Source organism: Leuresthes tenuis, unplaced genomic scaffold (assembly GCF_036924035.1).
Source record: "Leuresthes tenuis unplaced genomic scaffold, fLeuTen1.0.hap1 SCAF_23, whole genome shotgun sequence".
Classification (NCBI taxonomy): Eukaryota; Metazoa; Chordata; class Actinopteri; order Atheriniformes; family Atherinopsidae; genus Leuresthes; species Leuresthes tenuis.
Genome location: NW_027325377.1, coordinates 6,227,468 through 6,250,799, shown reverse-complemented (window position 1 = coordinate 6,250,799; position 23,332 = coordinate 6,227,468). Strand labels below are relative to the sequence as shown.

The following is a 23,332-nucleotide window of genomic DNA, read 5'->3' as shown; positions in this document are numbered from 1 at the left end:
TTCACAGTAAAGCAGAGATACAAGGTCAATAAAGCTGGGAAGGGCTCGTCCGGGATTTGAACCCGGGACCTCTCGCAGCCAAAGCGAGAATCATACCCCTAGACCAACGAGCCGAAATTTGCTGTGTTTGCCTTTGCTGAGAGAGCGTGTGGACAGCTAAAACGGCCACAGAATCCTGGGAATTTGTGATGGCTTTCTTTCTTCTTTGACTCATCCGCCAGGTTCCACCAACTCACCACCACCTAAACTCACGTCATATTTTATCAACAAGACCAACTTTAAGACAGAACAGGTTCCAAGAGCCGTCACAGCCATCACGAGAGCGCCCGCACCACAGAGTACAAAAAGATACCCTCTGTACGTTCGATCTTCGAATAGAGACATCCTAGAACTTTCACTTCAGCTCACTCATTGTCAGCGTGGCTTCCGTCTTTTTTATTTCAAAGTTCTCTAATTTTCTTATTCTAAAGTGGAGATTAGTTGCCAAAAGTATGTGTGTAAATGAATCTGTAACACTGCAAATCCCAGCTGTGAGTGTAAACTTGTGGAGGGTCAACGAAAAATCCAAGTAAAAGCTGGCATAACGGTTTGTCCAGCTAAAAATTGCATTGTAAAAAAGAAGAAGAGTTGTTCACTTAACTGTCAGTGGTTTTAACGTTGGGGTTGTTCAGTGTATTCACTCATGTTGAGTTAGGGGACAGCAAACTGCTACAGCTCCAAACAACAAAGTAAGACACAACATGTTTGCAATTGTTATCAGCACTCTTAATTAACAAGTTGAGTGAACAAAGAGAGACGCATTTGTGATCAAAGAAGCAACCCAAAGTCACCCATCAAGCATTTATCATAGGTTTCACCACCACCTAAACTCACGTCATATTTTGTCAACAAGACCAACTTTAAGACAGAACAGGTTCCACATCTCCATTTTTCTGCCATTGATCTTCCTGAGTTCATGTCAGCAATTGGGTATCCTAAACAATCATCATGTGATTTGGATTGCATCCTAATTAGACTGTGGGTTGATGTACTAGCTCCTTTCGTCACTTCTGCACTTGAGCATCTCAGTGCGTCTCTGTCAATTTGCTATGTACTACAGGGTCTAAGCTAGGTGTAATCAATCCATCTTTTGAAAAGCCCCATGTCCATGTTGGTCTTCTATTCCCTTACAGATCTATATTTCAGTTTCCTCCTTTATGTTTAAAAATCTTAGAATTCAATTATTTTCCATACGCATATGAATACGAAGCGTTTCCGTCTTCATTTAAAGAAAACATACCAAAACTGCCTGAGACGAGACTGCAGAGTGTGTGCTCAAGTGATACTGGTATTGACTTCTGGATCTGTCAATCAAGTTCCACATAAGAACTTAATTTAAGAAGGACTTGAGGCAACTTAGGAATGAGTGGGGGAGCTTTGAGTTGTATTGTCCTTTGATACCAAGTGCATTTGTGGGTGTTGTCATACTAGTAATTGTTCATTCAATCCTTCTTCTTCACAGTAAAGCAGAGATACAAGGTCAATAAAGCTGGGAAGGGCTCGTCCGGGATTTGAACCCGGGACCTCTCGCACCCAAAGCGAGAATCATACCCCTAGACCAACGAGCCGAAATTTGCTGTGTTTGCCTTTGATGAGAGAGCGCGTGGACAGCTAAAACGGCCACAGAATCCTGGGAATTTGTGATGGCTTTCTTTCTTCTTTGACTCATCCGCCAGGTTCCACCAACTCACCACCACCTAAACTCACGTCATATTTTATCAACAAGACCAACTTTAAGACAGAACAGGTTCCAAGAGCCGTCACAGCCATCACGAGAGCGCCCGCACCACAGAGTACAAAAAGATACCCTCTGTACGTTCGATCTTCGAATAGAGACATCCTAGAACTTTCACTTCAGCTCACTCATTGTCAGCGTGGCTTCCGTCTTTTTTATTTCAAAGTTCTCTAATCTCTTATTCTAAAGTGGAGATTAGTTGCCAAAAGTATGTGTGTAAATGAATCTGTAACACTGCAAATCCCAGCTGTGAGTGTAAACTTGTGGAGGGTCAACGAAAAATCCAAGTAAAAGCTGGCATAACGGTTTGTCCAGCTAAAAATTGCATTGTAAAAAAGAAGAAGAGTTGTTCACTTAACTGTCAGTGGTTTTAACGTTGGGGTTGTTCAGTGTATTCACTCATTTTGAGTTAGGGGACAGCAAACTGCTACAGCTCCAAACAACAAAGTAAGACACAACATGTTTGCAATTGTTATCAGCACTCTTAATTAACAAGTTGAGTGAACAAAGAGAGACGCATTTGTGATCAAAGAAGCAACCCAAAGTCACCCATCAAGCATTTATCATAGGTTTCACCACCACCTAAACTCACTTCATATTTTGTCAACAAGACCAACTTTAAGACAGAACAGGTTCCACATCTCCATTTTTCTGCCATTGATCTTCCTGAGTTCATGTCAGCAATTGGGTATCCTAAACAATCATCATGTGATGGCTTTCTTTCTTCTTTGACTCATCCGCCAGGTTCCACCAACTCACCACCACCTAAACTCACGTCATATTTTATCAACAAGACCAACTTTAAGACAGAACAGGTTCCAAGAGCCGTCACAGCCATCACAAGAGCGCCCGCACCACAGAGTACAAAAAGATACCCTCTGTACGTTCGATCTTCGAATAGAGACATCCTAGAACTTTCACTTCAGCTCACTCATTGTCAGCGTGGCTTCCGTCTTTTTTATTTCAAAGTTCTCTAATCTCTTATTCTAAAGTGGAGATTAGTTGCAACCCAAAGTCACCCATCAAGCATTTATCATAGGTTTCACCACCACCTAAACTCACTTCATATTTTGTCAACAAGACCAACTTTAAGACAGAACAGGTTCCACATCTCCATTTTTCTGCCATTGATCTTCCTGAGTTCATGTCAGCAATTGGGTATCCTAAACAATCATCATGTGATTTGGATTGCATCCTAATTAGACTGTGGGTTGATGTACTAGCTCCTATCGTCACTTCTGCACTTGAGCATCTCAGTGCGTCTCTGTCAATTTGCTATGTACTACAGGGTCTAAGCTAGGTGTAATCAATCCATCTTTTGAAAAGCCCCATGTCCATGCTGGTCTTCTATTCCCTTACAGATCTATATTTCAGTTTCCTCCTTTATGTTTAAAAATCTCAGAATTCAATTATTTTCCATACGCATATGAATACGAAGCGTTTCCGTCTTCATTTAAAGAAAACATACCAAAACTGCCTGAGACGAGACTGCAGAGTGTGTGCTCAAGTGATACTGGTATTGACTTCTGGATCTGTCAATCAAGTTCCACATAAGAACTTAATTTAAGAAGGACTTGAGGCAACTTAGGAATGAGTGGGGGAGCTTTGAGTTGTATTGTCCTTTGATACCAAGTGCATTTGTGGGTGTTGTCATACTAGTAATTGTTCATTCAATCCTTCTTCTTCACAGTAAAGCAGAGATACAAGGTCAATAAAGCTGGGAAGGGCTCGTCCGGGATTTGAACCCGGGACCTCTCGCAGCCAAAGCGAGAATCATACCCCTAGACCAACGAGCCGAAATTTGCTGTGTTTGCCTTTGATGAGAGAGCGTGTGGACAGCTAAAACGGCCACAGAATCCTGGGAATTTGTGATGGCTTTCTTTCTTCTTTGACTCATCCGCCAGGTTCCACCAACTCACCACCACCTAAACTCACGTCATATTTTATCAACAAGACCAACTTTAAGACAGAACAGGTTCCAAGAGCCGTCACAGCCATCACGAGAGCGCCCGCACCACAGAGTACAAAAAGATACCCTCTGTACGTTCGATCTTCGAATAGAGACATCCTAGAACTTTCACTTCAGCTCACTCATTGTCAGCGTGGCTTCCGTCTTTTTTATTTCAAAGTTCTCTAATTTTCTTATTCTAAAGTGGAGATTAGTTGCCAAAAGTATGTGTGTAAATGAATCTGTAACACTGCAAATCCCAGCTGTGAGTGTAAACTTGTGGAGGGTCAACGAAAAATCCAAGTAAAAGCTGGCATAACGGTTTGTCCAGCTAAAAATTGCATTGTAAAAAAGAAGAAGAGTTGTTCACTTAACTGTCAGTGGTTTTAACGTTGGGGTTGTTCAGTGTATTCACTCATGTTGAGTTAGGGGACAGCAAACTGCTACAGCTCCAAACAACAAAGTAAGACACAACATGTTTGCAATTGTTATCAGCACTCTTAATTAACAAGTTGAGTGAACAAAGAGAGACGCATTTGTGATCAAAGAAGCAACCCAAAGTCACCCATCAAGCATTTATCATAGGTTTCACCACCACCTAAACTCACGTCATATTTTGTCAACAAGACCAACTTTAAGACAGAACAGGTTCCACATCTCCATTTTTCTGCCATTGATCTTCCTGAGTTCATGTCAGCAATTGGGTATCCTAAACAATCATCATGTGATTTGGATTGCATCCTAATTAGACTGTGGGTTGATGTACTAGCTCCTATCGTCACTTCTGCACTTGAGCATCTCAGTGCGTCTCTGTCAATTTGCTATGTACTACAGGGTCTAAGCTAGGTGTAATCAATCCATCTTTTGAAAAGCCCCATGTCCATGTTGGTCTTCTATTCCCTTACAGATCTATATTTCAGTTTCCTCCTTTATGTTTAAAAATCTTAGAATTCAATTATTTTCCATACGCATATGAATACGAAGCGTTTCCGTCTTCATTTAAAGAAAACATACCAAAACTGCCTGAGACGAGACTGCAGAGTGTGTGCTCAAGTGATACTGGTATTGACTTCTGGATCTGTCAATCAAGTTCCACATAAGAACTTAATTTAAGAAGGACTTGAGGCAACTTAGGAATGAGTGGGGGAGCTTTGAGTTGTATTGTCCTTTGATACCAAGTGCATTTGTGGGTGTTGTCATACTAGTAATTGTTCATTCAATCCTTCTTCTTCACAGTAAAGCAGAGATACAAGGTCAATAAAGCTGGGAAGGGCTCGTCCGGGATTTGAACCCGGGACCTCTCGCACCCAAAGCGAGAATCATACCCCTAGACCAACGAGCCGAAATTTGCTGTGTTTGCCTTTGATGAGAGAGCGCGTGGACAGCTAAAACGGCCACAGAATCCTGGGAATTTGTGATGGCTTTCTTTCTTCTTTGACTCATCCGCCAGGTTCCACCAACTCACCACCACCTAAACTCACGTCATATTTTATCAACAAGACCAACTTTAAGACAGAACAGGTTCCAAGAGCCGTCACAGCCATCACAAGAGCGCCCGCACCACAGAGTACAAAAAGATACCCTCTGTACGTTCGATCTTCGAATAGAGACATCCTAGAACTTTCACTTCAGCTCACTCATTGTCAGCGTGGCTTCCGTCTTTTTTATTTCAAAGTTCTCTAATCTCTTATTCTAAAGTGGAGATTAGTTGCCAAAAGTATGTGTGTAAATGAATCTGTAACACTGCAAATCCCAGCTGTGAGTGTAAACTTGTGGAGGGTCAACGAAAAATCCAAGTAAAAGCTGGCATAACGGTTTGTCCAGCTAAAAATTGCATTGTAAAAAAGAAGAAGAGTTGTTCACTTAACTGTCAGTGGTTTTAACGTTGGGGTTGTTCAGTGTATTCACTCATGTTGAGTTAGGGGACAGCAAACTGCTACAGCTCCAAACAACAAAGTAAGACACAACATGTTTGCAATTGTTATCAGCACTCTTAATTAACAAGTTGAGTGAACAAAGAGAGACGCATTTGTGATCAAAGAAGCAACCCAAAGTCACCCATCAAGCATTTATCATAGGTTTCACCACCACCTAAACTCACGTCATATTTTGTCAACAAGACCAACTTTAAGACAGAACAGGTTCCACATCTCCATTTTTCTGCCATTGATCTTCCTGAGTTCATGTCAGCAATTGGGTATCCTAAACAATCATCATGTGATTTGGATTGCATCCTAATTAGACTGTGGGTTGATGTACTAGCTCCTATCGTCACTTCTGCACTTGAGCATCTCAGTGCGTCTCTGTCAATTTGCTATGTACTACAGGGTCTAAGCTAGGTGTAATCAATCCATCTTTTGAAAAGCCCTATGTCCATGTTGGTCTTCTATTCCCTTACAGATCTATATTTCAGTTTCCTCCTTTATGTTTAAAAATCTCAGAATTCAATTATTTTCCATACGAATATGAATACGAAGCGTTTCCGTCTTCATTTAAAGAAAACATACCAAAACTGCCTGAGACGAGACTGCAGAGTGTGTGCTCACGTGATACTGGTATTGACTTCTGGATCTGTCAATCAAGTTCCACATAAGAACTTAATTTAAGAAGGACTTGAGGCAACTTAGGAATGAGTGGGGGAGCTTTGAGTTGTATTGTCCTTTGATACCAAGTGCATTTGTGGGTGTTGTCATACTAGTAATTGTTCATTCAATCCTTCCTCTTCACAGTAAAGCAGAGACACAAGGTCAGTAAAGCTGGGAAGGGATCGTCCGGGATTTGAACCCGGGACCTCTCGCACCCAAAGCGAGAATCATACCCCTAGACCAACGAGCCGAAATTTGCTGTGTTTGCCTTTGATGAGAGAGAGCGTGGACAGCTGACATGGCCACAGAATCCTGGGAATTTGTGATGGCTTTCTTTCTTCTTTGACTCATCCGCCAGGTTCCACCAACTCACCACCACCTAAACTCACGTCATATTTTATCAACAAGACCAACTTTAAGACAGAACAGGTTCCAAGAGCCGTCACAGCCATCACAAGAGCGCCCGCACCACAGAGTACAAAAAGATACCCTCTGTACGTTCGATCTTCGAATAGAGACATCCTAGAACTTTCACTTCAGCTCACTCATTGTCAGCGTGGCTTCCGTCTTTTTTATTTCAAAGTTCTCTAATCTCTTATTCTAAAGTGGAGATTAGTTGCCAAAAGTATGTGTGTAAATGAATCTGTAACACTGCAAATCCCAGCTGTGAGTGTAAACTTGTGGAGGGTCAACGAAAAATCCAAGTAAAAGCTGGCATAACGGTTTGTCCAGCTAAAAATTGCATTGTAAAAAAGAAGAAGAGTTGTTCACTTAACTGTCAGTGGTTTTAACGTTGGGGTTGTTCAGTGTATTCACTCATTTTGAGTTAGGGGACAGCAAACTGCTACAGCTCCAAACAACAAAGTAAGACACAACATGTTTGCAATTGTTATCAGCACTCTTAATTAACAAGTTGAGTGAACAAAGAGAGACGCATTTGTGATCAAAGAAGCAACCCAAAGTCACCCATCAAGCATTTATCATAGGTTTCACCACCACCTAAACTCACGTCATATTTTGTCAACAAGACCAACTTTAAGATAGAACAGGTTCCACATCTCCATTTTTCTGCCATTGATCTTCCTGAGTTCATGTCAGCAATTGGGTATCCTAAACAATCATCATGTGATTTGGATTGCATCCTAATTAGACTGTGGGTTGATGTACTAGCTCCTTTTGTCACTTCTGCACTTGAGCATCTCAGTGCGTCTCTGTCAATTTGCTATGTACTACAGGGTCTAAGCTAGGTGTAATCAATCCATCTTTTGAAAAGCCCCATGTCCATGCTGGTCTTCTATTCCCTTACAGATCTATATTTCAGTTTCCTCCTTTATGTTTAAAAATCTGAGAATTCAATTATTTTCCATACGCATATGAATACGAAGCGTTTCCGTCTTCATTTAAAGAAAACATACCAAAACTGCCTGAGACGAGACTGCAGAGTGTGTGCTCAAGTGATACTGGTATTGACTTCTGGATCTGTCAATCAAGTTCCACATAAGAACTTAATTTAAGAAGGACTTGAGGCAACTTAGGAATGAGTGGGGGAGCTTTGAGTTGTATTGTCCTTTGATACCAAGTGCATTTGTGGGTGTTGTTATACTAGTAATTGTTCATTCAATCCTTCTTCTTCACAGTAAAGCAGAGATACAAGGTCAATAAAGCTGGGAAGGGCTCGTCCGGGATTTGAACCCGGGACCTCTCGCACCCAAAGCGAGAATCATACCCCTAGACCAACGAGCTGAAATTTGCTGTGTTTGCCTTTGATGAGAGAGCGCGTGGACAGCTAAAACGGCCACAGAATCCTGGGAATTTGTGATGGCTTTCTTTCTTCTTTGACTCATCCGCCAGGTTCCACCAACTCACCACCACCTAAACTCACGTCATATTTTATCAACAAGACCAACTTTAAGACAGAACAGGTTCCAAGAGCCGTCACAGCCATCACGAGAGCGCCCGCACCACAGAGTACAAAAAGATACCCTCTGTACGTTCGATCTTCGAATAGAGACATCCTAGAACTTTCACTTCAGCTCACTCATTGTCAGCGTGGCTTCCGTCTTTTTTATTTCAAAGTTCTCTAATCTCTTATTCTAAAGTGGAGATTAGTTGCCAAAAGTATGTGTGTAAATGAATCTGTAACACTGCAAATCCCAGCTGTGAGTGTAAACTTGTGGAGGGTCAACGAAAAATCCAAGTAAAAGCTGGCATAACGGTTTGTCCAGCTAAAAATTGCATTGTAAAAAAGAAGAAGAGTTGTTCACTTAACTGTCAGTGGTTTTAACGTTGGGGTTGTTCAGTGTATTCACTCATTTTGAGTTAGGGGACAGCAAACTGCTACAGCTCCAAACAACAAAGTAAGACACAACATGTTTGCAATTGTTATCAGCACTCTTAATTAACAAGTTGAGTGAACAAAGAGAGACGCATTTGTGATCAAAGAAGCAACCCAAAGTCACCCATCAAGCATTTATCATAGGTTTCACCACCACCTAAACTCACTTCATATTTTGTCAACAAGACCAACTTTAAGACAGAACAGGTTCCACATCTCCATTTTTCTGCCATTGATCTTCCTGAGTTCATGTCAGCAATTGGGTATCCTAAACAATCATCATGTGATGGCTTTCTTTCTTCTTTGACTCATCCGCCAGGTTCCACCAACTCACCACCACCTAAACTCACGTCATATTTTATCAACAAGACCAACTTTAAGACAGAACAGGTTCCAAGAGCCGTCACAGCCATCACAAGAGCGCCCGCACCAAAGAGTACAAAAAGATACCCTCTGTACGTTCGATCTTCGAATAGAGACATCCTAGAACTTTCACTTCAGCTCACTCATTGTCAGCGTGGCTTCCGTCTTTTTTATTTCAAAGTTCTCTAATCTCTTATTCTAAAGTGGAGATTAGTTGCAACCCAAAGTCACCCATCAAGCATTTATCATAGGTTTCACCACCACCTAAACTCACTTCATATTTTGTCAACAAGACCAACTTTAAGACAGAACAGGTTCCACATCTCCATTTTTCTGCCATTGATCTTCCTGAGTTCATGTCAGCAATTGGGTATCCTAAACAATCATCATGTGATTTGGATTGCATCCTAATTAGACTGTGGGTTGATGTACTAGCTCCTTTTGTCACTTCTGCACTTGAGCATCTCAGTGCGTCTCTGTCAATTTGCTATGTACTACAGGGTCTAAGCTAGGTGTAATCAATCCATCTTTTGAAAAGCCCCATGTCCATGCTGGTCTTCTATTCCCTTACAGATCTATATTTCAGTTTCCTCCTTTATGTTTAAAAATCTGGAAAATCTCAGAATTAAATTATTTTCCATGCGCATATGAATACAAAGCGTTTCTGTCTTGATTTAAAGAACACATACCAAAACTGCCTGAGACGAGACTGCAGAGTGTGTGCTTACAAGATACTGGTATTGACTTCTGGATCTGTCAATCAAGTTCCACATAAGAACTTAATTTAAGAAGGACTTGAGGCAACTTAGGAATGAGTGGGGGAGCTTTGAGTTGTATTGTCCTTTGATACCAAGTGCATTTGTGGGTGTTGTCATACTAGTAATTGTTCATTCAATCCTTCTTCTTCACAGTAAAGCAGAGATACAAGGTCAATAAAGCTGGGAAGGGCTCGTCCGGGATTTGAACCCGGGACCTCTCGCAGCCAAAGCGAGAATCATACCCCTAGACCAACGAGCCGAAATTTGCTGTGTTTGCCTTTGATGAGAGAGCGTGTGGACAGCTAAAACGGCCACAGAATCCTGGGAATTTGTGATGGCTTTCTTTCTTCTTTGACTCATCCGCCAGGTTCCACCAACTCACCACCACCTAAACTCACGTCATATTTTATCAACAAGACCAACTTTAAGACAGAACAGGTTCCAAGAGCCGTCACAGCCATCACGAGAGCGCCCGCACCACAGAGTACAAAAAGATACCCTCTGTACGTTCGATCTTCGAATAGAGACATCCTAGAACTTTCACTTCAGCTCACTCATTGTCAGCGTGGCTTCCGTCTTTTTTATTTCAAAGTTCTCTAATCTCTTATTCTAAAGTGGAGATTAGTTGCCAAAAGTATGTGTGTAAATGAATCTGTAACACTGCAAATCCCAGCTGTGAGTGTAAACTTGTGGAGGGTCAACGAAAAATCCAAGTAAAAGCTGGCATAACGGTTTGTCCAGCTAAAAATTGCATTGTAAAAAAGAAGAAGAGTTGTTCACTTAACTGTCAGTGGTTTTAACGTTGGGGTTGTTCAGTGTATTCACTCATGTTGAGTTAGGGGACAGCAAACTGCTACAGCTCCAAACAACAAAGTAAGACACAACATGTTTGCAATTGTTATCAGCACTCTTAATTAACAAGTTGAGTGAACAAAGAGAGACGCATTTGTGATCAAAGAAGCAACCCAAAGTCACCCATCAAGCATTTATCATAGGTTTCACCACCACCTAAACTCACGTCATATTTTGTCAACAAGACCAACTTTAAGACAGAACAGGTTCCACATCTCCATTTTTCTGCCATTGATCTTCCTGAGTTCATGTCAGCAATTGGGTATCCTAAACAATCATCATGTGATTTGGATTGCATCCTAATTAGACTGTGGGTTGATGTACTAGCTCCTATCGTCACTTCTGCACTTGAGCATCTCAGTGCGTCTCTGTCAATTTGCTATGTACTACAGGGTCTAAGCTAGGTGTAATCAATCCATCTTTTGAAAAGCCCTATGTCCATGTTGGTCTTCTATTCCCTTACAGATCTATATTTCAGTTTCCTCCTTTATGTTTAAAAATCTCAGAATTCAATTATTTTCCATACGCATATGAATACGAAGCGTTTCCGTCTTCATTTAAAGAAAACATACCAAAACTGCCTGAGACGAGACTGCAGAGTGTGTGCTCACGTGATACTGGTATTGACTTCTGGATCTGTCAATCAAGTTCCACATAAGAACTTAATTTAAGAAGGACTTGAGGCAACTTAGGAATGAGTGGGGGAGCTTTGAGTTGTATTGTCCTTTGATACCAAGTGCATTTGTGGGTGTTGTCATACTAGTAATTGTTCATTCAATCCTTCCTCTTCACAGTAAAGCAGAGACACAAGGTCAGTAAAGCTGGGAAGGGCTCGTCCGGGATTTGAACCCGAGACCTCTCGCACCCAAAGCGAGAATCATACCCCTAGACCAACGAGCCGAAATCTGCTGTGTTTGCCTTTGATGAGAGAGAGCGTGGACAGCTGACATGGCCACAGAATCCTGGGAATTTGTGATGGCTTTCTTTCTTCTTTGACTCATCCGCCAGGTTCCACCAACTCACCACCACCTAAACTCACGTCATATTTTATCAACAAGACCAACTTTAAGACAGAACAGGTTCCAAGAGCCGTCACAGCCATCACAAGAGCGCCCGCACCACAGAGTACAAAAAGATACCCTCTGTACGTTCGATCTTCGAATAGAGACATCCTAGATCTTTCACTTCAGCTCACTCATTGTCAGCGTGGCTTCCGTCTTTTTTAATTCAAAGTTCTCTAATCTCTTATTCTAAAGTGGAGATTAGTTGCCAAAAGTATGTGTGTAAATGAATCTGTAACACTGCAAATCCCAGCTGTGAGTGTAAACTTGTGGAGGGTCAACGAAAAATCCAAGTAAAAGCTGGCATAACGGTTTGTCCAGCTAAAAATTGCATTGTAAAAAAGAAGAAGAGTTGTTCACTTAACTGTCAGTGGTTTTAACGTTGGGGTTGTTCAGTGTATTCACTCATTTTGAGTTAGGGGACAGCAAACTGCTACAGCTCCAAACAACAAAGTAAGACACAACATGTTTGCAATTGTTATCAGCACTCTTAATTAACAAGTTGAGTGAACAAAGAGAGACGCATTTGTGATCAAAGAAGCAACCCAAAGTCACCCATCAAGCATTTATCATAGGTTTCACCACCACCTAAACTCACGTCATATTTTGTCAACAAGACCAACTTTAAGACAGAACAGGTTCCACATCTCCATTTTTCTGCCATTGATCTTCCTGAGTTCATGTCAGCAATTGGGTATCCTAAACAATCATCATGTGATTTGGATTGCATCCTAATTAGACTGTGGGTTGATGTACTAGCTCCTATCGTCACTTCTGCACTTGAGCATCTCAGTGCGTCTCTGTCAATTTGCTATGTACTACAGGGTCTAAGCTAGGTGTAATCAATCCATCTTTTGAAAAGCCCCATGTCCATGTTGGTCTTCTATTCCCTTACAGATCTATATTTCAGTTTCCTCCTTTATGTTTAAAAATCTCAGAATTCAATTATTTTCCATACGCATATGAATACGAAGCGTTTCCGTCTTCATTTAAAGAAAACATACCAAAACTGCCTGAGACGAGACTGCAGAGTGTGTGCTCACGTGATACTGGTATTGACTTCTGGATCTGTCAATCAAGTTCCACATAAGAACTTAATTTAAGAAGGACTTGAGGCAACTTAGGAATGAGTGGGGGAGCTTTGAGTTGTATTGTCCTTTGATACCAAGTGCATTTGTGGGTGTTGTCATACTAGTAATTGTTCATTCAATCCTTCCTCTTCACAGTAAAGCAGAGACACAAGGTCAGTAAAGCTGGGAAGGGCTCGTCCGGGATTTGAACCCGAGACCTCTCGCACCCAAAGCGAGAATCATACCCCTAGACCAACGAGCCGAAATTTGCTGTGTTTGCCTTTGATGAGAGAGAGCGTGGACAGCTGACATGGCCACAGAATCCTGGGAATTTGTGATGGCTTTCTTTCTTCTTTGACTCATCCGCCAGGTTCCACCAACTCACCACCACCTAAACTCACGTCATATTTTATCAACAAGACCAACTTTAAGACAGAACAGGTTCCAAGAGCCGTCACAGCCATCACAAGAGCGCCCGCACCACAGAGTACAAAAAGATACCCTCTGTACGTTCGATCTTCGAATAGAGACATCCTAGAACTTTCACTTCAGCTCACTCATTGTCAGCGTGGCTTCCGTCTTTTTTATTTCAAAGTTCTCTAATCTCTTATTCTAAAGTGGAGATTAGTTGCCAAAAGTATGTGTGTAAATGAATCTGTAACACTGCAAATCCCAGCTGTGAGTGTAAACTTGTGGAGGGTCAACGAAAAATCCAAGTAAAAGCTGGCATAACGGTTTGTCCAGCTAAAAATTGCATTGTAAAAAAGAAGAAGAGTTGTTCACTTAACTGTCAGTGGTTTTAACGTTGGGGTTGTTCAGTGTATTCACTCATGTTGAGTTAGGGGACAGCAAACTGCTACAGCTCCAAACAACAAAGTAAGACACGACATGTTTGCAATTGTTATCAGCACTCTTAATTAACAAGTTGAGTGAACAAAGAGAGACGCATTTGTGATCAAAGAAGCAACCCAAAGTCACCCATCAAGCATTTATCATAGGTTTCACCACCACCTAAACTCACGTCATATTTTGTCAACAAGACCAACTTTAAGACAGAACAGGTTCCACATCTCCATTTTTCTGCCATTGATCTTCCTGAGTTCATGTCAGCAATTGGGTATCCTAAACAATCATCATGTGATTTGGATTGCATCCTAATTAGACTGTGGGTTGATGTACTAGCTCCTATCGTCACTTCTGCACTTGAGCATCTCAGTGCGTCTCTGTCAATTTGCTATGTACTACAGGGTCTAAGCTAGGTGTAATCAATCCATCTTTTGAAAAGCCCCATGTCCATGTTGGTCTTCTATTCCCTTACAGATCTATATTTCAGTTTCCTCCTTTATGTTTAAAAATCTCAGAATTCAATTATTTTCCATACGCATATGAATACGAAGCGTTTCCGTCTTCATTTAAAGAAAACATACCAAAACTGCCTGAGACGAGACTGCAGAGTGTGTGCTCACGTGATACTGGTATTGACTTCTGGATCTGTCAATCAAGTTCCACATAAGAACTTAATTTAAGAAGGACTTGAGGCAACTTAGGAATGAGTGGGGGAGCTTTGAGTTGTATTGTCCTTTGATACCAAGTGCATTTGTGGGTGTTGTCATACTAGTAATTGTTCATTCAATCCTTCCTCTTCACAGTAAAGCAGAGACACAAGGTCAGTAAAGCTGGGAAGGGCTCGTCCGGGATTTGAACCCGAGACCTCTCGCACCCAAAGCGAGAATCATACCCCTAGACCAACGAGCCGAAATTTGCTGTGTTTGCCTTTGATGAGAGAGAGCGTGGACAGCTGACATGGCCACAGAATCCTGGGAATTTGTGATGGCTTTCTTTCTTCTTTGACTCATCCGCCAGGTTCCACCAACTCACCACCACCTAAACTCACGTCATATTTTATCAACAAGACCAACTTTAAGACAGAACAGGTTCCAAGAGCCGTCACAGCCATCACAAGAGCGCCCGCACCACAGAGTACAAAAAGATACCCTCTGTACGTTCGATCTTCGAATAGAGACATCCTAGAACTTTCACTTCAGCTCACTCATTGTCAGCGTGGCTTCCGTCTTTTTTATTTCAAAGTTCTCTAATCTCTTATTCTAAAGTGGAGATTAGTTGCCAAAAGTATGTGTGTAAATGAATCTGTAACACTGCAAATCCCAGCTGTGAGTGTAAACTTGTGGAGGGTCAACGAAAAATCCAAGTAAAAGCTGGCATAACGGTTTGTCCAGCTAAAAATTGCATTGTAAAAAAGAAGAAGAGTTGTTCACTTAACTGTCAGTGGTTTTAACGTTGGGGTTGTTCAGTGTATTCACTCATTTTGAGTTAGGGGACAGCAAACTGCTACAGCTCCAAACAACAAAGTAAGACACAACATGTTTGCAATTGTTATCAGCACTCTTAATTAACAAGTTGAGTGAACAAAGAGAGACGCATTTGTGATCAAAGAAGCAACCCAAAGTCACCCATCAAGCATTTATCATAGGTTTCACCACCACCTAAACTCACGTCATATTTTGTCAACAAGACCAACTTTAAGACAGAACAGGTTCCACATCTCCATTTTTCTGCCATTGATCTTCCTGAGTTCATGTCAGCAATTGGGTATCCTAAACAATCATCATGTGATTTGGATTGCATCCTAATTAGACTGTGGGTTGATGTACTAGCTCCTATCGTCACTTCTGCACTTGAGCATCTCAGTGCGTCTCTGTCAATTTGCTATGTACTACAGGGTCTAAGCTAGGTGTAATCAATCCATCTTTTGAAAAGCCCCATGTCCATGCTGGTCTTCTATTCCCTTACAGATCTATATTTCAGTTTCCTCCTTTATGTTTAAAAATCTCAGAATTCAATTATTTTCCATACGCATATGAATACGAAGCGTTTCCGTCTTCATTTAAAGAAAACATACCAAAACTGCCTGAGACGAGACTGCAGAGTGTGTGCTCAAGTGATACTGGTATTGACTTCTGGATCTGTCAATCAAGTTCCACATAAGAACTTAATTTAAGAAGGACTTGAGGCAACTTAGGAATGAGTGGGGGAGCTTTGAGTTGTATTGTCCTTTGATACCAAGTGCATTTGTGGGTGTTGTCATACTAGTAATTGTTCATTCAATCCTTCTTCTTCACAGTAAAGCAGAGATACAAGGTCAATAAAGCTGGGAAGGGCTCGTCCGGGATTTGAACCCGGGACCTCTCGCAGCCAAAGCGAGAATCATACCCCTAGACCAACGAGCCGAAATTTGCTGTGTTTGCCTTTGATGAGAGAGCGCGTGGACAGCTAAAACGGCCACAGAATCCTGGGAATTTGTGATGGCTTTCTTTCTTCTTTGACTCATCCGCCAGGTTCCACCAACTCACCACCACCTAAACTCACGTCATATTTTATCAACAAGACCAACTTTAAGACAGAACAGGTTCCAAGAGCCGTCACAGCCATCACGAGAGCGCCCGCACCACAGAGTACAAAAAGATACCCTCTGTACGTTCGATCTTCGAATAGAGACATCCTAGAACTTTCACTTCAGCTCACTCATTGTCAGCGTGGCTTCCGTCTTTTTTATTTCAAAGTTCTCTAATCTCTTATTCTAAAGTGGAGATTAGTTGCCAAAAGTATGTGTGTAAATGAATCTGTAACACTGCAAATCCCAGCTGTGAGTGTAAACTTGTGGAGGGTCAACGAAAAATCCAAGTAAAAGCTGGCATAACGGTTTGTCCAGCTAAAAATTGCATTGTAAAAAAGAAGAAGAGTTGTTCACTTAACTGTCAGTGGTTTTAACGTTGGGGTTGTTCAGTGTATTCACTCATTTTGAGTTAGGGGACAGCAAACTGCTACAGCTCCAAACAACAAAGTAAGACACAACATGTTTGCAATTGTTATCAGCACTCTTAATTAACAAGTTGAGTGAACAAAGAGAGACGCATTTGTGATCAAAGAAGCAACCCAAAGTCACCCATCAAGCATTTATCATAGGTTTCACCACCACCTAAACTCACGTCATATTTTGTCAACAAGACCAACTTTAAGACAGAACAGGTTCCACATCTCCATTTTTCTGCCATTGATCTTCCTGAGTTCATGTCAGCAATTGGGTATCCTAAACAATCATCATGTGATTTGGATTGCATCCTAATTAGACTGTGGGTTGATGTACTAGCTCCTATCGTCACTTCTGCACTTGAGCATCTCAGTGCGTCTCTGTCAATTTGCTATGTACTACAGGGTCTAAGCTAGGTGTAATCAATCCATCTTTTGAAAAGCCCCATGTCCATGTTGGTCTTCTATTCCCTTACAGATCTATATTTCAGTTTCCTCCTTTATGTTTAAAAATCTCAGAATTCAATTATTTTCCATACGCATATGAATACGAAGCGTTTCCGTCTTCATTTAAAGAAAACATACCAAAACTGCCTGAGACGAGACTGCAGAGTGTGTGCTCACGTGATACTGGTATTGACTTCTGGATCTGTCAATCAAGTTCCACATAAGAACTTAATTTAAGAAGGACTTGAGGCAACTTAGGAATGAGTGGGGGAGCTTTGAGTTGTATTGTCCTTTGATACCAAGTGCATTTGTGGGTGTTGTCATACCAGTAATTGTTCATTCAAACCTTCCTCTTCACAGTAAAGCAGAGACACAAGGTCAGTAAAGCTGGGAAGGGCTCGTCCGGGATTTGAACCCGAGACCTCTCGCACCCAAAGCGAGAATCATACCCCTAGACCAACGAGCCGAAATTTGCTGTGTTTGCCTTTGATGAGAGAGAGCGTGGACAGCTGACATGGCCACAGAATCCTGGGAATTTGTGATGGCTTTCTTTCTTCTTTGACTCATCCGCCAGGTTCCACCAACTCACCACCACCTAAACTCACGTCATATTTTATCAACAAGACCAACTTGAAGACAGAACAGGTTCCAAGAGCCGTCACAGCCATCACAAGAGCGCCCACACCACAGAGTACAAAAAGATACCCTCTGTACGTTCGATCTTCGAATAGAGACATCCTAGAACTTTCACTTCAGCTCACTCATTGTCAGCGTGGCTTCCGTCTTTTTTATTTCAAAGTTCTCTAATCTCTTATTCTAAAGTGGAGATTAGTTGCCAAAAGTATGTGTGTAAATGAATCTGTAACACTGCAAATCCCAGCTGTGAGTGTAAACTTGTGGAGGGTCAACGAAAAATCCAAGTAAAAGCTGGCATAACGGTTTGTCCAGCTAAAAATTGCATTGTAAAAAAGAAGAAGAGTTGTTCACTTAACTGTCAGTGGTTTTAACGTTGGGGTTGTTCAGTGTATTCACTCATTTTGAGTTAGGGGACAGCAAACTGCTACAGCTCCAAACAACAAAGTAAGACACAACATGTTTGCAATTGTTATCAGCACTCTTAATTAACAAGTTGGGTGAACGAAGAGAGACGCATTTGTGATCAAAGAAGCAACCCAAAGTCACCCATCAAGCATTTATCATAGGTTTCACCACCACCTAAACTCACGTCATATTTTGTCAACAAGACCAACTTTAAGACAGAACAGGTTCCACATCTCCATTTTTCTGCCATTGATCTTCCTGAGTTCATGTCAGCAATTGGGTATCCTAAACAATCATCATGTGATTTGGATTGCATCCTAATTAGACTGTGGGTTGATGTACTAGCTCCTATTGTCACTTCTGCACTTGAGCATCTCAGTGCGTCTCTGTCAATTTGCTATGTACTACAGGGTCTAAGCTAGGTGTAATCAATCCATCTTTTTAAAAGCCCCATGTCCATGCTGGTCTTCTATTCCCTTACAGATCTATATTTCAGTTTCCTCCTTTATGTTTAAAAATCTCAGAATTCAATTATTTTCCATACGCATATGAATACGAAGCGTTTCCGTCTTCATTTAAAGAAAACATACCAAAACTGCCTGAGACGAGACTGCAGAGTGTGTGCTCAAGTGATACTGGTATTGACTTCTGGATCTGTCAATCAAGTTCCACATAAGAACTTAATTTAAGAAGGACTTGAGGCAACTTAGGAATGAGTGGGGGAGCTTTGAGTTGTATTGTCCTTTGATACCAAGTGCATTTGTGGGTGTTGTCATACTAGTAATTGTTCATTCAATCCTTCTTCTTCACAGTAAAGCAGAGATACAAGGTCAATAAAGCTGGGAAGGGCTCGTCCGGGATTTGAACCCAGGACCTCTCGCACCCAAAGCGAGAATCATACCCCTAGACCAACGAGCCGAAATTTGCTGTGTTTGCCTTTGATGAGAGAGCGCGTGGACAGCTAAAACGGCCACAGAATCCTGGGAATTTGTGATGGCTTTCTTTCTTCTTTGACTCATCCGCCAGGTTCCACCAACTCACCACCACCTAAACTCACGTCATATTTTATCAACAAGACCAACTTTAAGACAGAACAGGTTCCAAGAGCCGTCACAGCCATCACAAGAGCGCCCACACCACAGAGTACAAAAAGATACCCTCTGTACGTTCGATCTTCGAATAGAGACATCCTAGAACTTTCACTTCAGCTCACTCATTGTCAGCGTGGCTTCCGTCTTTTTTATTTCAAAGTTCTCTAATCTCTTATTCTAAAGTGGAGATTAGTTGCCAAAAGTATGTGTGTAAATGAATCTGTAACACTGCAAATCCCAGCTGTGAGTGTAAACTTGTGGAGGGTCAACGAAAAATCCAAGTAAAAGCTGGCATAACGGTTTGTCCAGCTAAAAATTGCATTGTAAAAAAGAAGAAGAGTTGTTCACTTAACTGTCAGTGGTTTTAACGTTGGGGTTGTTCAGTGTATTCACTCATGTTGAGTTAGGGGACAGCAAACTGCTACAGCTCCAAACAACAAAGTAAGACACAACATGTTTGCAATTGTTATCAGCACTCTTAATTAACAAGTTGAGTGAACAAAGAGAGACGCATTTGTGATCAAAGAAGCAACCCAAAGTCACCCATCAAGCATTTATCATAGGTTTCACCACCACCTAAACTCACGTCATATTTTGTCAACAAGACCAACTTTAAGACAGAACAGGTTCCACATCTCCATTTTTCTGCCATTGATCTTCCTGAGTTCATGTCAGCAATTGGGTATCCTAAACAATCATCATGTGATTTGGATTGCATCCTAATTAGACTGTGGGTTGATGTACTAGCTCCTATCGTCACTTCTGCACTTGAGCATCTCAGTGCGTCTCTGTCAATTTGCTATGTACTACAGGGTCTAAGCTAGGTGTAATCAATCCATCTTTTGAAAAGCCCCATGTCCATGTTGGTCTTCTATTCCCTTACAGATCTATATTTCAGTTTCCTCCTTTATGTTTAAAAATCTCAGAATTCAATTATTTTCCATACGCATATGAATACGAAGCGTTTCCGTCTTCATTTAAAGAAAACATACCAAAACTGCCTGAGACGAGACTGCAGAGTGTGTGCTCACGTGATACTGGTATTGACTTCTGGATCTGTCAATCAAGTTCCACATAAGAACTTAATTTAAGAAGGACTTGAGGCAACTTAGGAATGAGTGGGGGAGCTTTGAGTTGTATTGTCCTTTGATACCAAGTGCATTTGTGGGTGTTGTCATACTAGTAATTGTTCATTCAATCCTTCCTCTTCACAGTAAAGCAGAGACACAAGGTCAGTAAAGCTGGGAAGGGCTCGTCCGGGATTTTGACCCGAGACCTCTCGCACCCAAAGCGAGAATCATACCCCTAGACCAACGAGCCGAAATTTGCTGTGTTTGCCTTTGATGAGAGAGAGCGTGGCAGCTGACATGGCCACAGAATCCTGGGAATTTGTGATGGCTTTCTTTCTTCTTTGACTCATCCGCCAGGTTCCACCAACTCACCACCACCTAAACTCACATCATATTTTATCAACAAGACCAACTTTAAGACAGAACAGGTTCCAAGAGCCGTCACAGCCATCACAAGAGCGCCCGCACCACAGAGTACAAAAAGATACCCTCTGTACGTTCGATCTTCGAATAGAGACATCCTAGAACTTTCACTTCAGCTCACTCATTGACAGCGTGGCTTCCGTCTTTTTTATTTCAAAGTTCTCTAATCTCTTATTCTAAAGTGGAGATTAGTTGCCAAAAGTATGTGTGTAAATGAATCTGTAACACTGCAAATCCCAGCTGTGAGTGTAAACTTGTGGAGGGTCAACGAAAAATCCAAGTAAAAGCTGGCATAACGGTTTGTCCAGCTAAAAATTGCATTGTAAAAAAGAAGAAGAGTTGTTCACTTAACTGTCAGTGGTTTTAACGTTGGGGTTGTTCAGTGTATTCACTCATTTTGAGTTAGGGGACAGCAAACTGCTACAGCTCCAAACAACAAAGTAAGACACAACATGTTTGCAATTGTTATCAGCACTCTTAATTAACAAGTTGGGTGAACGAAGAGAGACGCATTTGTGATCAAAGAAGCAACCCAAAGTCACCCATCAAGCATTTATCATAGGTTTCACCACCACCTAAACTCACGTCATATTTTGTCAACAAGACCAACTTTAAGACAGAACAGGTTCCACATCTCCATTTTTCTGCCATTGATCTTCCTGAGTTCATGTCAGCAATTGGGTATCCTAAACAATCATCATGTGATTTGGATTGCATCCTAATTAGACTGTGGGTTGATGTACTAGCTCCTATCGTCACTTCTGCACTTGAGCATCTCAGTGCGTCTCTGTCAATTTGCTATGTACTACAGGGTCTAAGCTAGGTGTAATCAATCCATCTTTTGAAAAGCCCCATGTCCATGCTGGTCTTCTATTCCCTTACAGATCTATATTTCAGTTTCCTCTTTTATGTTTAAAAATCTGAGAATTCAATTATTTTCCATACGCATATGAATACGAAGCGTTTCCGTCTTGATTTAAAAAAAACATACCAAAACTGCCTGAGACGAGACTGCAGAGTGTGTGCTCACGTGATACTGGTATTGACTTCTGGATCTGTCAATCAAGTTCCACATAAGAACTTAATTTAAGAAGGACTTGAGGCAACTTAGGAATGAGTGGGGGAGCTTTGAGTTGTATTGTCCTTTGATACCAAGTGCATTTGTGGGTGTTGTCATACTAGTAATTGTTCATTCAATCCTTCTTCTTCACAGTAAAGCAGAGATACAAGCTCAATAAAGCTGGGAAGAGCTCGTCCGGGATTTGAATCCGGGACCTCTCGCACCCTAAGCGAGAATCATACCCCTAGACCAACGAGCCGAAATTTGCTGTGTTTGCCTTTGATGAGAGAGAGCGTGGACAGCTAACATGGCCACAGAATCCTGGGAAATTGTGATGGCTTTCTTTCTTCTTTGACTCATCCGCCAGGTTCCACCAACTCACCACCACCTAAACTCACGTCATATTTTATCAACAAGACCAACTTTAAGACAGAACAGGTTCCAAGAGCCGTCACAGCCATCACAAGAGCGCCCGCACCACAGAGTACAAAAAGATACCCTCTGTACGTTCGATCTTCGAATAGAGACATCCTAGAACTTTCACTTCAGCTCACTCATTGTCAGCGTGGCTTCCGTCTTTTTTATTTCAAAGTTCTCTAATCTCTTATTCTAAAGTGGAGATTAGTTGCCAAAAGTATGTGTGTAAATGAATCTGTAACACTGCAAATCCCAGCTGTGAGTGTAAACTTGTGGAGGGTCAACGAAAAATCCAAGTAAAAGCTGGCATAACGGTTTGTCCAGCTAAAAATTGCATTGTAAAAAAGAAGAAGAGTTGTTCACTTAACTGTCAGTGGTTTTAACGTTGGGGTTGTTCAGTGTATTCACTCATGTTGAGTTAGGGGACAGCAAACTGCTACAGCTCCAAACAACAAAGTAAGACACAACATGTTTGCAATTGTTATCAGCACTCTTAATTAACAAGTTGAGTGAACAAAGAGAGACGCATTTGTGATCAAAGAAGCAACCCAAAGTCACCCATCAAGCATTTATCATACGTTTCACCACCACCTAAACTCACGTCATATTTTGTCAACAAGACCAACTTTAAGACAGAACAGGTTCCACATCTCCATTTTTCTGCCATTGATCTTCCTGAGTTCATGTCAGCAATTGGGTATCCTAAACAATCATCATGTGATTTGGATTGCATCCTAATTAGACTGTGGGTTGATGTACTAGCTCCTATCGTCACTTCTGCACTTGAGCATCTCAGTGCGTCTCTGTCAATTTGCTATGTACTACAGGGTCTAAGCTAGGTGTAATCAATCCATGTTTTGAAAAGCCCCATGTCCATGCTGGTCTTCTATTCCCTTACAGATCTATATTTCAGTTTCCTCCTTTATGTTTAAAAATCTGGAAAATCTCAGAATTCAATTATTTTCCATGCGCATATGAATACAAAGCGTTTGTCTTGATTTAAAGAACACATAGCAAAACTGCCTGAGACGAGACTGCAGAGTGTGTGCTTACGTGATAGTGGTATTTTTGCGCCCTCTGCTCCGACAGTTTGGGAGAGGTACGTGGTAACGTTTGAGCTACATGAAGGACAAAGACGCAGCCGACGTTTTTACTCCATTTTCACTTTATTCAAACGAACACACAGGCTTTTCTGCGCAAGCGCAAAAC

At 41.5% G+C, this 23,332-nt stretch overlaps 14 non-coding genes across 14 annotated transcripts; all 14 read right to left on the bottom strand.

The window, feature by feature from the left end:
• Positions 1–41: 41 nt before the first annotated feature.
• Positions 42–113, bottom strand: trnap-ugg (transfer RNA proline (anticodon UGG)). The gene has a single exon. It is a non-coding gene; the product is annotated as a tRNA-Pro (tRNA).
• Positions 114–1,535: 1,422 nt separating this feature from the next.
• Positions 1,536–1,607, bottom strand: trnap-ugg (transfer RNA proline (anticodon UGG)). The gene has a single exon. It is a non-coding gene; the product is annotated as a tRNA-Pro (tRNA).
• Positions 1,608–3,498: 1,891 nt separating this feature from the next.
• On the bottom strand, positions 3,499–3,570 carry trnap-ugg (transfer RNA proline (anticodon UGG)). Its single transcript has one exon. It is a non-coding gene; the product is annotated as a tRNA-Pro (tRNA).
• A 1,422-nt stretch (positions 3,571–4,992) lies between these two features.
• On the bottom strand, positions 4,993–5,064 carry trnap-ugg (transfer RNA proline (anticodon UGG)). Its single transcript has one exon. It is a non-coding gene; the product is annotated as a tRNA-Pro (tRNA).
• Positions 5,065–6,485: 1,421 nt separating this feature from the next.
• Positions 6,486–6,557, bottom strand: trnap-ugg (transfer RNA proline (anticodon UGG)). The gene has a single exon. It is a non-coding gene; the product is annotated as a tRNA-Pro (tRNA).
• A 1,421-nt stretch (positions 6,558–7,978) lies between these two features.
• trnap-ugg (transfer RNA proline (anticodon UGG)) lies at positions 7,979–8,050 on the bottom strand. Its single transcript has one exon. It is a non-coding gene; the product is annotated as a tRNA-Pro (tRNA).
• A 1,900-nt stretch (positions 8,051–9,950) lies between these two features.
• Positions 9,951–10,022, bottom strand: trnap-ugg (transfer RNA proline (anticodon UGG)). The gene has a single exon. It is a non-coding gene; the product is annotated as a tRNA-Pro (tRNA).
• Positions 10,023–11,443: 1,421 nt separating this feature from the next.
• On the bottom strand, positions 11,444–11,515 carry trnap-ugg (transfer RNA proline (anticodon UGG)). The gene has a single exon. It is a non-coding gene; the product is annotated as a tRNA-Pro (tRNA).
• Positions 11,516–12,936: 1,421 nt separating this feature from the next.
• Positions 12,937–13,008, bottom strand: trnap-ugg (transfer RNA proline (anticodon UGG)). Its single transcript has one exon. It is a non-coding gene; the product is annotated as a tRNA-Pro (tRNA).
• Positions 13,009–14,429: 1,421 nt separating this feature from the next.
• On the bottom strand, positions 14,430–14,501 carry trnap-ugg (transfer RNA proline (anticodon UGG)). Its single transcript has one exon. It is a non-coding gene; the product is annotated as a tRNA-Pro (tRNA).
• Positions 14,502–15,922: 1,421 nt separating this feature from the next.
• trnap-ugg (transfer RNA proline (anticodon UGG)) lies at positions 15,923–15,994 on the bottom strand. The gene has a single exon. It is a non-coding gene; the product is annotated as a tRNA-Pro (tRNA).
• A 1,421-nt stretch (positions 15,995–17,415) lies between these two features.
• trnap-ugg (transfer RNA proline (anticodon UGG)) lies at positions 17,416–17,487 on the bottom strand. Its single transcript has one exon. It is a non-coding gene; the product is annotated as a tRNA-Pro (tRNA).
• Positions 17,488–18,908: 1,421 nt separating this feature from the next.
• trnap-ugg (transfer RNA proline (anticodon UGG)) lies at positions 18,909–18,980 on the bottom strand. Its single transcript has one exon. It is a non-coding gene; the product is annotated as a tRNA-Pro (tRNA).
• Positions 18,981–21,893: 2,913 nt separating this feature from the next.
• trnap-agg (transfer RNA proline (anticodon AGG)) lies at positions 21,894–21,965 on the bottom strand. The gene has a single exon. It is a non-coding gene; the product is annotated as a tRNA-Pro (tRNA).
• Between the last annotated feature and the right edge of the window lie 1,367 nt (positions 21,966–23,332).